The 12,746-nt window shown below is 45.1% G+C and overlaps 1 non-coding gene across 1 annotated transcript; it reads left to right on the forward strand.

Annotated features, from left to right (window-relative positions):
* Positions 1–8,979: 8,979 nt before the first annotated feature.
* Trnas-uga (transfer RNA serine (anticodon UGA)) lies at positions 8,980–9,054 on the forward strand. Its single transcript has one exon. It is a non-coding gene; the product is annotated as a tRNA-Ser (tRNA).
* Positions 9,055–12,746: the final 3,692 nt, after the last annotated feature.

Raw genomic sequence — 12,746 nt, forward strand, 5'->3', positions numbered from 1 at the left:
CCATTACACACAGATGGCGGCTACGCGAATCGCGGGGCCTATGTGGAGTGGACTCGGTGTTTGTTCAGATTAGAGGATCTCCGGAAAGTATAGCAAATGCTTCAGTCTCAAGGAGTTTAACGCAGACACAGGTCAATAATCGGTATGATAGTTGTAATTTCTCCCAGGAATGCTGGGAAAGTGCTCCAAGCACTAATAAAAAGCACTGAAATTCAAATAGTTATAGCCACTGATAACTCACTAAGCCAGAGATACGTTCAGTCGACATTTCTACAATGACCGTAACGGAGTTCAGAAAGTATAAATGAAATAGAATTGGTGGTGGAGTGTTTATGCCTGTTAGAAGTAGTTTGCCTTGTAGTTCCTGTAAGGTAACACAGGTGGAGACAATACTTCACAACCTGGATAATTGGTAGCTTCGCCAAGCCTCCGACTCAGATGATACACCTGATGAACAGTTCAAAGAAAACTTCAGTCTCATTTCAGAAAGGTTCCTCCCCACTCATACAATTGCTGCTGGCGGCGACTTCAACCTACCTTCGATAAGTTGGCGAAAATGCGTTTTCAGAGTGGTTGTAGTTATAAAACGTCATCTAAATCGTACTGAATGCTTTCTTGGAAAATTCTTTTGAGCAATTAGTTCAGGAGGCCACTCGAAGCGTAAATGGTTCCGAAAACATACTTGATCCCTTAGCAACAAATAATCCTGAGCAAATAGGGAGCATCACGAGGGATATAGGGAGTATATACGCACAATATGGCTATTTAAAAATCAGCCAAAAACTAACTTCAGGCCTTTTTATGAGATAGTATCCACTCCTTCCAAACTAACTACCTAAGTGTTGACCAGATGCGGCTTAATGTCAAGGAAAAGGTATGGACGGCAATTGAGAGTTATATACAACTTAGTACTGGTCCCCATGGTACACAAATAGGTCAACACACTGTTGCTGAGTAAACGAAAAAAGCATGACAAATTTAAAAGGAAGCAAGTGATCGAAAACTGGCCATGCTTGACTGAAGTTTGGAAGTTAGTGCGGACTTCAAAGCGATGTGCTTTTCATAGTTTCCACAACGAAACTGTCTCGAAATCTGGCAGAAAATCGACACAGTTACTTGTCAATTATAAATTTACACCTGCAGCAAGACGCAGTCAATATCTTCACTGCGCGATAGCAATGACAATGTTACCGTCAACAGTGCCACTACAGTGGAGTTACTAAACACGATTTTCTAGAATTCCTTCACCAAAGAAGAGGAAGTAACTGTTCCAGAATTCGGATCAAGAACAACTGCCAACATCAATATGAAACGTCTGGGACTGCGTTGGGAACTGGTTCTGAGCTGTACCAAGTAAAAATTACAAAAGAATCCTATCATACAAAATTTATCTAACAATTTTTCTGATACAGTTTGCAACAGTGACACAATAAGAAAAGAAAGCCAAAAAATCATTAATAAATGCAACAGTAACTCAGTTCGAAACGTCAGATCATTACATCTGCAATAAACTCGATTAAGAAATATTCAAAATTAAATATATTTACCTTAAAATTACACTGACTGTTTCTAATATCTTAATGGGTGAGGCTACTGCCAAGATTTAAATTTATGTTACTTGTATTCTTCAGAAGAGTCTGTGATCGAAGTGCTACAAACGTTTATTAACTGGAGACACCAACGAAAATCTCTCAATAAACAAGACCCTTTATATTTTGTCTGAAGTCCCTTTGGATGTAACAAATAAAGAGTACTGAAGACTTCCACCAAGACTATAAGGGTGAAAAGAGCCTGCTAGAACAACCTTAAGACTAGATAACAGAACAGGTAATAAGAGAAAACAGATCTTAAAACATTTTTATATTAACCGAAATTAATACGCAATTATAAAATTTATTTAAAACAAAGCAGCAGTTTTGGTCTGGCCGAAACCAGCAACGGCACAAATTATTGTTGTAACAACAGTAAATATTCGCTGTCTTTCGATGTACTGTCATTTGGACAGAATAATTTCTAATTACAGACCACGGCAAAGTTTGCGCACAGCCACACAGGACATTATAATCGCACAGCCGTATATTCTAAGACGGATTTACTGTCACACAAGAAAATATATGTGATCAGTTTGGCCAAGGCGAGATATTAAGCAGTTTAGATAATGAAACTTCCTGGCAGATTAAAACTGTGTGCCCGACCGAGACTCGAACTCGGGACCTTTGCCTTTCGCGGGCAAGTGCTCTACCAACTGAGCTACCGAAGCACGACTCACGCCCGGTACTCACAGCTTTACTTCTGCCAGTACCTCGTCTCCTACCTTCCAAACTTTACAGAAGCTCTCCTGCGAGACATGCAGAACTAGCACTCCTGAAAGAAAGGATATTGCGGAGACATGGCTTAGCCACAGCCTGGGGGATGTTTCCAGAATGAGATTTTCACTCTGCAGCGGAGTGTGCGCTGATATGAAACTTCCTGGCAGATTAAAACTGTGTGCCCGACCGAGACTCGAACTCGGGACCTTTGCCTTTCGCGGGCAAGGGCTCTACCAACCTTTTTTTTTTATTATCTGATTGACTTGGTATATTTCACGAGAATTCAGCCAACCATAGTCAAATCATCATTTAATATTAGCTGCAAAAAGAAAATCAACAAATTAGTTGTGAAACACAAATAAAACATTTCTTCTGAAGGGGAAGACCAACCCGTTATCCCACCCGTATGAATTTTGGGTGTATATATATACTTGCAAAAGAGAAAAAAAAATTACGAAAAAATACAACAAGGGAGGGGATTCAAGCTCAGGGAAGAAACAGGAATCACAGGGGAACTTAACCAACACCTTGACGGTTAAACACAAGAAAAAGCATATTCGCAAAAAGCGTTCGGTATTGTGGTAACCGCTGCCATTTCCAATGCGCAGTTGACAAATAATGGTGAAAAACGCGGGGATCTGGGTCATTACCGCCTTCAATGACGTAGTGGACATAGTAACCCAAGAGCCAGACAATCGTGTTCGTTTTAGTCTGAGGAAAATAAGAGATGTCCGGATGTAAGAAGATGTCGTCTGGGAATGCGGTTTCAGGCCCTCTAGTAAGAAAATCTAATTGACGGCGGACCCAGAGCCAATGATCCCGTCCGCAAGCAACTAGCCTGTGAAGTAAGGTGTCAGTTTGATGACATTCCTCACACTGATCAGTCGGACGAAGGCCAATACGAAAAAGACGATCACCAGTAGGTATCAGACGGTAAATGACCTTATACCACGTTGAAACAATCTCCATCGGCAAAATGGGAAGACTAAGATGAGACCAGACCGTTTTCCATGACGTTCACGGGGAAGCAAGTTCAACAGAAGAAGGGAAACATGCTGTACCCCAACGGATTTGTAGCATGTTGGTAGTAATATGCGTCATAGAAAGTATATCAGCACCCAGAATACCGACAAGTACAAAGTATTCACGAATGTGCCGCAATTTAGGATTAATCCGTCCAACATCAACAGGAGGGGTCAGACTGGCCGGCCGGAGGCGGGAAAGTAAACGAGAGGTGACTGAATGCGGAGCCCGCGTACAGGTTAAAACATTGCGGCGGGCAAATAAGATGGACGTCTTCACTTTGATATCTGAAAGACCCAATCCTCCAAGCTTCCGAGGCCTGGCCACAACTTCATACCGGACACGGAAGACATGGCGGCGCCACAGAAATCGACTAGACAGCTGTTTCAGCCTGCGGGCGATCATCGCGGGAAGCGGGAAGACCTGCGCAACGTAGTATATTTTACTGAAGACATAGGTCTCTAAAACCCGTGCCTTGTGAAGGAGGCTAAGGGAACGGCGGTCATGTTCAAGGATCGCCCCGTGAACACGACTCGTAACCTCACGCCAATTTAGTGCCGCCATTTTGATCGGATTACGATCCACTATGATCCCCAAGGTCTTATGGCGATCGACAACCGTCGCCCAAGGAATGACGACATGATCAAAGCCTCTCAACGGCAGGAACGTGCATTTGCGATCATTAATGCGAGCACCAGCAAGACCACAAAATGAATCCAAGGTATCCTTAAGCCGCGGTATGTCCTCGGCATGTCGTACTAAAACCATGACGTCATCGGCGTATGCACGGACTGTAAAAATTTCCCCCAATATATTCCAGCCACGTAATTGCATGGTGAGATGGCGAAGTAAGGGCTCTAAGGATAGAACAAAAAGTGACATGGATAAGGGGCTTCCCTGGGGTAACCCCCGTCTGATCGATATCCGGTGGGTAGGGTGACCGTTCACAATCACCGAGACACTGATACCGGTAAAAAGATTAGTTAAGACTTGTCGAGCATCATTATTAAAGCCGACAGCGGTGAGCACTCTCGATAAAAAATCATGGCTGACGCGATCGAACGCTTTTTGGAAATCAAGAAAAAGCAAAGCCCCTGGGATATTAGCGGCAGTCGCCATCGAGATTACATCGCGACATTCGAGAACGGAAGTCAGTATCGTGCGTCCAGGCACACAGCTTTGGTGGGCGGCAATAATGGTATCGAGCAGCTTAGAGAGACGGATATTAATTGCTCGAGCGACAAGTTAAGGAGAGTAATAGGACGGAGGGAATCAATTGCAGGTCGACCTGTGGATTTCGGGAGGAGGACCATTCTGCCTTCCTGAAAAGGAGCAGGAAGTGAGACTCCCCGCATCACTTCATTTACCATTGACGTTAAGGTGTCACCAATGAGCGGCCAAAATTGAACATAGAACTCCTTAGGAATACCATCTAATCCAGGCGACTTGCGGGACTGCGATCCTGCAACAACATCATATATGTCATCCTGAAAGGGACGCAGAAAGGCGTCGTTTAATTGAGGAGTGACGACGTGAGGCAGCAAGGAGGTAAAGTCGTCAAGATAGGTTTCCGCCGGGACATGAGTATCGTACAGATCAGTAAAATAGGTGTAAACGAAGCCAGAAATGTCACGGTGAGAGGTGAACACGCGGCCGTCAGCGGTTGTGAGGGAGGCAAGGCACCCACGTTTCCGGCGCGACCGTAAACGGACTAGATGGTAGAGTGACGTCAGTTCCTCTTGTAGAAGGGAACGTGGTTGAGACCTCGTCCGCAGGCCCTCCATTTGAATGCGTTTGAGCTGCAGCAATTTGGCTTTGATGCGCTGTATATCAGTAACCCGAAGGGGAGCATGCGTAGCACTATCGTACAGTTGACGTAAGACAGAATAGTAAAATTCTTGCGTTCGTCGATCTTCTGCCACCTTCGCAGCCCCAAAACGCATGAGAGCCCTACGGATGTGTGGTTTTGCATACAGTGTCCACCATGCCACGATAGACGGGTACCGGTCCATAGTACGAGAACAACGAGTCCAAATGTCCTCCAGGACGATACCAAGGGAGGTATCTTGCAAATACGCAATATTGAGCATCCAAGGAGGACGAAACAATTTTACCGGTTGTCGCTCGTAATTAAACGTAACGGCTACAGCGCAATGATCAGTGAAACAGGCTGGTATCACATCAACAGCCAGAAGTTGCCCACACAAGGAATCAGAAAGGTAAAAGCGATCGAGGCGACTGCTAGATGTGGGAGTAAAGTAGGTATGTCGCACAAGTGTAGGGTACCGAGAAACCCACACGTCACGCAGGTGCAAGGAGCGCACAACGTCGTCGAGTTCTTTACTGAAATTAAAATTAGGAGACTGATCTACCGGCCGTAGAACACAATTGAAGTCCCCACCTAAAATTATCTTTGTCGCGGATTTACGAAGCAGGTAAATGACTTCTTCTTTATAGAAACTCGAACGTGCGGTAGTACAACCCGAACCAGAAGGGGCATAAAGAAGGAGTAAACTGAGATCATAAAACGTGCACCCGATCCCCCTTCCACTGTCGAGTACTTCGAAATTCATCAACGGAATGCCTTCTCTATAAAACAAGGCAGTGCCCGTAGAAAGTTCGGAAGCGACATTAAAAAACGTCGAGAACCCAGAAATGGAAAACTGGTCGAATAGGACTTCCTGTAAAAAAACAACATCTGCCCCAGACTGATAAACTGTCGCAAAGCGGCGAGCCGAAGCTCAGAACATATTCTGTTAATATTCAGAGTAAGAAATGTATATGCTTGCATGGAACTTCAACCCAGAAAGAAGAACAAAGATCGGTAGAGAGCCGTCAGCTGACGGAGCAACATACAAGTAATCATACCAGAAACAAGCGCTGAACCACAGAGAGAAAAACTACGAAACAGAATCCTCATCTTCCCACTGCTTTTTCTTCGGCCGTGACGCGGCTCTCTGTGGCTGTTTACGGATTCGACTGCGGCTCCGCGGTGCCGACGATGCAGCGTTCGGCTGCGTGGGAGCATCATGTAGACATTCCGTGTCAGATTGCGGGAGAGAGGCCTCTACATCCCACTCGTCCGCAGACATGGGTTCACGGTGGGACAGTTGGTGAATAACAACGGGATCCACAGGCTCTGGAGAATCAATCAGTTGTTTGATGGGAGGAGGCTGTGACCCAGAGGGGGCGACAGAAATTCCAGAAGGGGGATGCGAAACAGAGTCAATAGGAGAAGTGTCAGAGAGAACCGGAGAAGACACGTGGCAACCAGAAGCAGGTTCCGTCACGGGCGTCTCCGAAGAGGCTGCCGCGGCAGCAGGAACAACGTCAGATAAGGTGTCAGGGAGCTTCTGCAAAGGCGTGATAGCACCTGTGGCGTCCTCATCCACGATTTCCGACTGAGAAAGAGAGTCCTTTACAGGAGGCCCATCGGAAGGGCGAGCCAATAAGGAAGATTCATCAGCCGCATCATCCTGTTTTCGCCGACGCTTGTTGTGAGAAATCAGCGCGGGCACATCGGAATTAAGGGCAGCAACATCCCTACTCAAGGACAACGGGGGAAAATCACTGCCGTTGTCGGGCAACGGATCACTGCGTCCCTCAGTAACAGTGAGCGATTCAGTCCGAGATCCTTGCGGGAAAAGATCAGCTAAAGTCAATTTTTTACGCTGTTCGTATGTAGGTTTTAATACCACCACACGCCGCGGACAATTAGTACGGAAATGACCAGTTTCATTACAATAATAACATGTTCCTTCCTGGCCACTGTACGTGATATGGACCCTATAACCACATACCTGTAGGTGAGAAGGAATAGGTTTTTTGACCACCATTTCCACCGACCGAATACCACTATATACCTGTAAGCGGTGCTGAGCAGACCAGCGTTCCTTCCGAATATGGCGTACGTCCCCATAAGGAAGCAAAACGGACTTCAGAAAACAGTCGCCAACCTCGGGCGGAAGGTTAAATACCCGAACATTCGTATATATCACTTCTGCATTTGCCAAGAGAACCATACTAGTGGAACCATCACGGTGCGTAAAGGGTACCTGAGAACCATGACGAGAAAGTAGCCTATCAACCTGGAGCGGGTCAAGAAACTTAACAAAAAACACATATAATTCGCTGTCGAAATATGCGGTATGCACCTGATCAGTAGTGACCTTAACTGTATCGACTAACCAGTCATGTATCTCCAAAGAACCGGGCTGGACGTAACGCGTGGATTTGTCAAAGGTAAAACTGACTGTACCTGTACGCGGAACTTTCGTGGGAACCATGGTGGACATCACGGCGAGAGACGACGCCGCGACAGGGAGGGCTGCACGAACACCAAACACCGGCCGACAACCAGCGATGCGACGCGCACGGAGACCAACACGGCACTAAACTGACAGAAGGAAAACACGCTGCGCTACGGTAGAGGCGGAACTAAGAGCACAACCTAGTCGCCCGACGCGCGAAACGAGAATATCGTCCAACTGAGCTACCGAACCACGACTCACGCCCGGTACTCACAGGTTTACTTCTGCCAGTACCTCGTCTCCTACCTTCCAAACTTTACAGAAGCTTTCCTGCGAGACATGCAGAACTAGCACTCCTGAAAGAAAGGATATTGCGGAGACATGGCTTAGCCACAGCCTGGGGGATGTTTCCAGAATGAGATTTTCACTCTGCCAGGAAGTTTCATATCAGCGCAGATACTGGCAGAAGTAAAGCTGTGAGTACCGGCCGTGAGTCGTGCTTCGGTAGCTCAGTTGGTAGAGCACTTGCCCGCGAAAGGCAAAGGTCCCGAGTTCGAGTCTCGGTCGGGCACACAGTTTTAATCTGCCAGGAAGTTTCATATCAGCGCACACTCCGCTGCAGAGTGAAAATCTCATTCTGGAAACATCCCCCAGGCTGTGGCTAAGCCATGTCTCCGCAATATCCTTTCTTTCAGGAGTGCTAGTTCTGCATGTCTCGCAGGAAAGCTTCTGTAAAGTTTGGAAGGTAGGAGACGAGGTACTGGCAGAAGTAAAGCTGTGAGTACCGGGCGTGAGTCGTGCTTCGGTAGCTCAGTTGGTAGAGCAATCGCCCGCGAAAGGCAAAGATCCCGAGTTCGAGTCTCGGTCGGGCACACAGTTTTAATCTGCCAGGAAGTTTCATATCAGCGCACACTCCGCTGCAGAGTGGAAATATTCTGGAAACAACCCCCAGGCTGTGGCTAAGCCATGTCTCCGCAATATCCTTTCTTTCAGGAGTGCTAGTTCTGCATGTCTCGCAGGAGAGCTTCTGTAAAGTTTGGAAGGTAGGAGACGAGGTACTGGCAGAAGTAAAGCTGTGAGTACCGGGCGTGAGTCGTGCTTCGGTAGCTCAGTTGGTAGAGCACTTGCCTGCGAAAGGCAAAGGTCCCGAGTTGGAGTCTCGGTCGGGCACACAGTTTTAATCTGCCAGGAAGTTTCATATCGGCGCACACTCCGCTGCAGAGTGAAAATCTCATTCTGGAAACATCCCCCAGGCTGTGGCTAAGCCATGTCTCCGCAACATCCTTTTTTTCAGGAGTGCTAGTTCTGCATCTCTCGCAGGAGAGCTTCTGTAAAGTTTGGAAGGTAGGAGACGAGGTACTGGCAGAAGTAAAGCTGTGAGTACCGGGCGTGAGTCGTGCTTCGGTAGCTCAGTTGGTAGAGCACTTGCCCGTGAAAGGCAAAGGTCCCGAGTTCGAGTCTCGGTCGGGCACACAGTTTTAATCTGCCAGGAAGTTTCATATCGGCGCACACTCCGCTGCAGAGTGAAAATCTCATTCTGGAAACATCCCCCAGGCTGTGGCTAAGCCATGTCTCCGCAATATCCTTTCTTTCAGGAGTGCTAGTTCTGCATGTCTCGCAGGAAAGCTTCTGTAAAGTTTGGAAGGTAGGAGACGAGGTACTGGCAGAAGTAAAGCTGTGAGTACCGGGCGTGAGTCGTGCTTCGGTAGCTCAGTTGGTAGAGCACTTGCCAGCGAAAGGCAAAGGTCCCGAGTTGGAGTCTCGGTCGGGCACACAGTTTTAATCTGCCAGGAAGTTACATATCAGCGCACACTCCGCTGCAGAGTGAAAATCTCATTCTGGAGTTTAGATAATATTTGCTAAATCAAATTTTCAATGTACGACATGGCCAGAAATTTTAATTCAACGAACGATTCGAGTGATATCGTAGTTTAATTATCGAGGCACAGATATTATTATTTTTTCATTTTACACTAAAGTAAGCTTTTTGATTTGCTTAAGTTTGACAGACGGCAGCAGTGCCAGGACCCACGTACTATTGTGAAACAGCTTTACCATAACTTCTGAGCATAGACCATTAGAATTCAATACATTAGGCTGCATTTGCCAGCAACGACTCAGTAGGTTGCATTAATCATTCATTATACAACACAATTACAAATCCAGCCGAGTCTGAAAAACATATTTTTATAGAATTACGATAGTACACGACATATAATTAATAGAAACAATGCTTCAACAAACAACACAGATAGGAGAATCGAAATAAAATACGCTATTCGCTAATGCATAGCTGCAACTGAATACCAGAGAGAAATATGGGCGCTTATCATCTGTACAGTACGTGGGCGTCATGAGACAGAATGGGTGTGCAGCAATCACCACTTAACCGACAACGCATTTACAATGTGGTCATGTCATCTTGATTTTGTAAATTATCGATGTGCACGTCAGACTGTTAACAATCTTTGGTCTTGTCGTGGCACAGTCTTTGCCTCTGCGCCGTATGTTGCGTTCTTAGTTGAAGTGTGGCAAGTGATGGACGTATCCAGTAGTGCTGTATTGACATGTGATATTACCTGTTAGATGAAGAAATATTCATTGTAAAGAGCAGCAAGGATGAATATCATCTATTCACTGAAAAACGAAAGGAAGTAGTTTGAGGTAAGATTGCAGCACCGTGCAACTAATTTGTTGGAATGATTATTGACACCTAGTTAACTTCGTTCCCTTTTTCAAAGCTGAAAAAAAGATCACAGCACTTTCCTGAATCATGGGTCAACATTTCAACTGATTAAGATGTTTGAATTTTACATAAATTCTCTGCTAACATTGTATTCTTTTCAAATCATTGTTCACTTTCTTAAGCGTAGTATGTCTCCAACCATCAAATGTTGACAGTATACGGAGGAACGATATCACAATTACAGTTAGTCTGCGTAAACCAGTTAAGTTGGCCACTGATGCATTGTGTATACAGACGGTGTTCACCCCTTCAGAATCAACTAAGGCCTGAAGATGGTGCATTGAAGAAGCGAAACTGATAACCATACAATAAATGACATCACAAGCACGACTGTATCTTTCATTTTCTTACAACCATTTATCTGACACCGATTTGCTGTAGGCTTTTGGAACACGTACTGTGTTCGAACATTACGAATTGCCACGAAGAAAACGATCTATCGACAAACATCATTTTTAAGAATGATCACTTCGACTGAAATCCTTTATTTATAGGACCGGCCGGTTTCGCAGCATTTTACCTGCATCATCCGAAGCAGTCTGTACAAATTAACAGACAAAAGCCCAGGTAAGGCAGCAAAACGTAACTACAGAGAAAAGATATACGAGACGAACATACAAACAAAATCAAGTCATGTCCCGATCGAAAAAAGAGAATGGGACAAACCAGCGTTCCTAGTCAGCAATATTTCGCTAAGTTGAGGGCGTCAAGCATAAAATAGCATAACCTAACATTAACGCTCCCGAGATATCTAGGAAGGACGAAAGGTAAAAGTAAAAAAAAATTCTAATAAAAAAACTAACAGGTAGTTAAAATATTAATGAATTCTACTCACTATGAGTAACAGTACCTGGTGAGATAAAGCGACCCCATATGCCGAAAAAGTGATCAAAAACCAGCAGGAAGCCAAGCGTTGGGAGGCCAGGTGGCAAGGGGCTGCACGTACCACCTCAAACGCGCGCACAGGATGTCACTAGAAGGCGGCGTATCAAGGCGCAACTGCGGAAACCCCATATAGCTATTTGGAGGGAAGGTTCATTTGGAGCTGCATACTGCACGGATTTAGAAAATATCGTTCTTCTGAAAGACGACTAGCCCTTTACTCACACAGAGTGTATCAACAGTGGAATTCTCATTGATTCCATATTTCTAGACTTTCAGAAGGCTTTTAATACCGTTCCTCGCAAGCGACTTGTAACCAAACTGCGTGCCTATGGACTATCGTCTGAATTGTGCAACTGGATTCCTGGTTTCCTGTCAGGAAGGGCACAAGGTGGCAGTTCGTAGTAACAGACGGATTGAGTTAAACAGAAGTGATTACTGGCGTTCTCCAAGGATGTGTTACAGATTCTCTGCTGTTCCCGATCAACATAAATAATTTAGGGGACAATGTGAGCAGCTCCCTAAGATTGTTTGCAAATGATGCTGTCATTTACCGTCTAGTAAAGTCATCGTAAGATCAAAAACCAATTGCAAAACGATTTAGACAAGATACTTGTATGGTGCAAAAAGAGGCAGTTGACTGAATAATGAAAAGCATGATCATCCACGTGAAACTAAAAGGAGTTCTTCAAAGCTCTGTTACTTGATAAATCTCGCAAATCTAAAGGCTGTCAGTTCAAATAATACTTAGGGGCTATAATTAAGATTAACTTGAAATGGAACTCACACAAATAATATTGTGGCGAAAATGATCCAAAAACTCAGTTTACTGACAGAACGTATAGAATGTGCAAGAGGTCTACTAAAGAGACTGCCTACACTACGCTCGTTGATCCTCTACTGGAGTACTGCTGTGCTCTATGTGCTCCGCATCAGACAACATTGGCAAAGGACATCGATAAAGTTCAGAGAATGACAGCCCATTATGTACTATCGTAAAATGGGAGACTGTCACGGATGTGATACACGAGTTAGGGTCGTAATCATTAAAAGAACACGTTTTTGTTGCGGCGAGATCTTCAATAACCAACTTTCTCCTCAGAGTGCGAAAATACATAGGTGGCGCCCATCTGCGAAAGGAGAAATGATCATAACAAAATTAGGGAAATCAGAGCTTGTACTGAAAGTTTTGTATGTTTGTTTTTCCCGCCCGCTGTTCGAGTGTGGGACAGTAGAGAAATGCTCGGAAAGTCGTTCGATGAACCGTATGCTAGGCATTTCATTGTGAATTGCAGATGAGTCATGTAGATGAAGATGTAGATATAGATGCAGATGGCGACTGACTGGTCTTTCTCGTTGACTTCCTAGCCTAGCTGGTCAGACTGCTTGAGTTTGGATGTGCTGGTTTCTTCATCTGGGGGCTTATGAAACAGATCGTTTGAAGAAACATGACTGATTTAGAGGAGGACCTCACAGCAAAAATTATCGCCGCTGCCAGTGCCGTTCACAATATACTGGGAACATTGGAATGTACAT

Source organism: Schistocerca gregaria, chromosome 5 (assembly GCF_023897955.1).
Source record: "Schistocerca gregaria isolate iqSchGreg1 chromosome 5, iqSchGreg1.2, whole genome shotgun sequence".
In the NCBI taxonomy this organism is placed as follows: Eukaryota; Metazoa; Arthropoda; class Insecta; order Orthoptera; family Acrididae; genus Schistocerca; species Schistocerca gregaria.